This window comes from Macrobrachium rosenbergii, chromosome 55 (genome assembly GCF_040412425.1).
Source record: "Macrobrachium rosenbergii isolate ZJJX-2024 chromosome 55, ASM4041242v1, whole genome shotgun sequence".
Lineage (NCBI taxonomy): Eukaryota > Metazoa > Arthropoda > Malacostraca > Decapoda > Palaemonidae > Macrobrachium > Macrobrachium rosenbergii.
In genome coordinates, this window is record NC_089795.1 from 2,915,670 (window position 1) to 2,920,375 (window position 4,706).

Below are 4,706 nucleotides of genomic sequence, written 5' to 3' on the forward strand. Positions count from 1 at the left end.
CATTAAATGCCATGGAAACAGCTATTATTATTATTATTTTTCTTTTTTTCTACACAGTCATCCTATTCTACTGGGTGGTTTTTATAGTGTGGGATTCTGGGTTGCATTCTACCACCTTAGGAGTTGAGCCCTGGAGCTACTTTGGTATTCAGGTTTTTCAGATTCCTTTTCAGGGATCTTGGGATCGTGCCTAGTTTTCCTATGATTACAGGTACAATTTCCGCTAACATATCCTGTATCCTTCTTTTTTCTATTTTCAGGTCTTGATACTTATAAATTTTTCTCTTGCTTTTTCATCTACTCTGATGTCCCTTGGTACTGCGACATCAATGAGTGATACTTTCTTCTTGATTTTGTCAGTCAACGTCATGTCTGGTCTACTGGCACGTATCACCCTATCTGTTCTGATATCATAGTCCCAGAGGATCTTTGCCTGATCATTTTCTATCACTTCCTCAGGTTGGTGTTCATACCATATATTACTGCAGGCTAGCTGGTGTTTCTTGCACAAGCTCCTGTGGAGGGCTTTTGCTACTGAATAATGCCTCTTTTTGTACTGGTTCTGTGCAAATGTTGAACATTTGCTTATTATGTGGTTTATGGTCTAGTCTTTCATATTGCACTTCCTGCATATGAGTGGGATGTTATTTCCATATATTGTTCTTTGGACATATCTGGTTCTTAGGGCCTGATCTTGTGCTTCTGTTAGCATTCCCTCTGTTTCCTTCTTGAGTTCTTCCCTTTGTAGCCATTGACATATTTCATCGCTGGCCAGTTCTTTAGCCTGTCCCATGCACTGTTCGTGCATTGGTTTGTTGTACCATTCCTCTGTTCTGCTTTCCATTCTGTCTCTGTATATTTCTTGGTCTTCATCTACTTTTATCCGTCCTTCTTCCCATGCACTCCTTAGCCACTCATCTTCACTGGTTTTCAGATATTACCCCAGTGCTCTGCTCTCAATATGGACGCAGTCCTCTACGCTTAGTAGCCCTCTCCATTCTTCCTCTCGTGTTATGTATAGTCTGTATGTATTTGCTCTTGGGTGTAGTGCTTTGTGTATTGTTATGTGTTTCCTAGTTTTCTGGTGTATGCCGCAGAGTTCAGCCTTCATCCACCCCACTACTCCTGGGCTGTATCTGATTACTGGTACTGTCCATGTGTTTATGGCTTTTGTCATGTTTCCGGCAATTTTGACTTGAGTACCTCCTTAAGTCTCTGCATGTATTCTTTCCTAATCGTGTCCTTCATCTCTTAGTGTTTTATATCCTCTCCTTCTATTATTCCCAGGCATTTGTATCCTGTCTCATCAGTGGGTTTGATACTATTCCCATCTGGTAGCTTTATCCCTTTAGTCCTTGTCACTTTGCCCTTTTGTATGTTAACCAAGGCACATTTTTTCTTATTCCAAACTCCACCCTCATGTCTCTAGAAACAATCCTTGCAGTCTGGATTAGGTATCTAATGTTGTTCAAGAACATCAGTTGGTTAATTCTGCTGCCTCCTTTCTTAAGTTGGTACCCAACAACCATCTTCTGCAGTACTTTTGTCATGGGAATCATGGCTACTACGAAGAGTAGTGGGGACAGTGAGTCGCCTTGAAAGATCCCTCTCCTGATGTTAACCTTTGCTAGTCTTCTCCAGAGCTTGTCAGTACTGTATTCCAGTTGCATATTGTATTTTTAGGAAGCTCATGGTGTTTTTCCTCTGCCCCATATATTTTCAGGCATTCTATTAGCCATATGTGTGGTATCATGTCGAAGGCTTTCGTGTAGTCAATCCATTCCAAGCTTAGGTTGGTTCTACTCTTAATATTCTTTATTGCCATTCTGTATGTCAGGAGCTGGTCTTTTGTGCCCCTACACTTCCTTCTGCAGCCTTTCTGTTGGTGGAAGATGATGTTTGTATCCTCTAGGTAACTGTATAGCCTTTCACTGATGATACCTGTAAGTAACTTCCACATTATTGGTAGGCAGGTGATAGGCCTGTAGTTACTTGCTATATTTCCCTAGTTCTTGTCTTTCTGTACTAAGGATGTTCTCTCTGTGGTCATCCATTTGGGTGCATGGTGGTTTGTGATACAATCCTGGGGTTGTTCTGCTATTCGTGGGTGCAGGGCCTTGAAGTTTTTGAAACATTATCCATGGACTTCATCGGGACCTAGGGCTTCCCGGTTGGGAATTTTCTTTAGCTGATGTCTGTCTGTGTCTGCCGTGATCTTGGTGAATCTTTGTTTTATTCTCCCCATTTCTTCTGCCTTGACTTCCTGGAGCCATGTTTGTTGTGTGATACCGGGTTGCTCCATATGTTTTCCCAGAGTCTGTTACTTGGTTCAGCTTCAGGAATTTCATGGTGGTTGTCTTCCCCTCTTACTTGGTCGTATAGTCTTTTCTGGTTGGTTCCAAAGAGTTTGTTCTGTTGGTATCCTTTATTCCTCTTCATGTACTTTTGGATCTTATGTGCTTTGTCTTTAAGCCTCTGATTTATAGCTTCTATAGTGTTATTTAGTCCCTTCACCTATACTTTGTATTTCTCATTCAGTTCATCTCTTGTTTTCTTGCTTCTTAGCCTCTTTTCTGCCATCTCTTTCAGTTTACTCAAGTTAGATCTCATCGCCATGATTTGTTTTCCCAGTCACCTTTTCCAAGGCAGTTGCTGTTTCGGTATCTGGTGAGTTGGTTGTGATGGTGGTGTTGGTGTTTGTACCCCCATGAATTCTACTACTAGTCTTGCTCCTGCATATGCCAGGTTATTTGTTTCTATGATACTAGTGGTGTGTATTAGTCTCATTATTTCATTAATTTCGCTCTTTTTCTCCTTAGTTTCTTTGTGTTGTAGACTTTCATTGAGGGGATTTTTGTCCTTTCTGTATCTGTATTTATCCATTGTCTGTTCTTTGGTGTTACGTCGCTTGTCGTTGTTTGGTAGCTCATCATTCCTGTCTTTTCTGTGTCATCATCTCTTAGCTCATCTTTTTGTCCTTCATTGCTGGGTGTCATTTCTCTTTCCAGTTCTACTCTTTCTGTCGTGGAGAGCCAGTTCTTTTCTTTATGTTCCTTACTTGGTCTGCCAGCCTCTATTCTGTTTGAGGGTGTTATTTCTCTCATTCCAGATGTTGACCAGTCTTCTTCTGTATCCTCTTTCTGTCGGGTTGCTTCTGATGCAGCATCTCCATATATCTTTTTTTCTTCTCTTGTCCATTGCTTCTTCTGGTTGTCCTCTGTAGCTCCAGTCTCTGGTTGCTGGTTACTGTTGTTGTGGTGGTCAGTTGCTGGATGACGACCTCCAAGTACCTGACCGTCCTCCCCGTCGATTGGGCTGTGTACCTGGCTGCCGGATGAAGCTTCTATGTTGCCAGAGGTTCCATTTACGTCATTGTCGTTTAATCTTTCATTTCTTTCTATCATTGTTGAGTTTTGCTTATTTAACCCATAGCTGGACCCTACCCTATCGGGAATAGGTACACATTTACAGCTGAGTAGACTGAGAAATTGTGGTAAAGATCCTTTCCTAAGGAACCAAAGCTGAGGAGAGCGGTCACACATCCATCGAAAGACCAGCCCCAGTGTTGCTTAACCAGTCCATCGATGAGCTAAACCACTCTAACACTGTTACCATTATTATTATTATTATTATTATTATTATTATTATTATTATTATTATTATTATTATTATTATTATTATTAAGAGAGGTATATTAATGGTATTTGAACATACTAATGAAATATTCAGCATGAGGTTACAAGAGAGTAAAATAATGAATGATACTTGGAACATGAGCAATGTTTTTCTCATTTATCAAGGGTGCCATGATATCTTTCATGTGCTATCAAGTGGAAAAAAGGATAATTTAAGCGTTCGAAGGCATGAAGATAAGAAAACCTACAACGGGTTAGATACTTAGTGAAAAGTTTTAGAATGTTATGCGCCTAAAAACGAGTAAGCATGAAAATGCATGCGAGATATGAGTGTATGATGCAATGTGCGTCCGACGGATTGGAAGCTACAAAAGGTGAGTCTTTTGTATGATGTAAAAAGCGAACAGCGTTGTGGTTTACTGCACATCCGTGGTTTGGCAGTTCAAATGTAAATGTGACAGTGACACAAACACACACACACACACACACACACACATATATATATATATATATATATATATATATATATATATATATATATATATATATATATATATATATATATATATATATATATATATATATATATATATATATATATATATATATATATATATATATATATATATATATATATATATATATATATATATATATATATATATATATATATATATATATATATATATATATATATATATATATATATATATATATATATATATTCTATATATATATATAGACAAAAATAAACCATGGAAACGTACTAATCTCAGCATAATTCTTTATTTCCAATTTTTCGTGATAAATAAATTTATTACATCATCAGGGAATCTGTTAAATAATGAATAAAATTACTTTAAAAATTGCTCTAAGAATCAATAAAATTGGTAAAATACAGCACAGTTAGAATAAAAAAAAAAAAAAAGACATAAAAGCAAAATCAAAGACCAATTTCTAACCAACCTTATACAAGAAGGCAGAAGACAGAATGCATAAATGAAAAGTTAACTCAGGCAGATCTGAGTGGAGGGGGTCTGGGTATTTAACTGGGGAACTAGTTGTTTAATA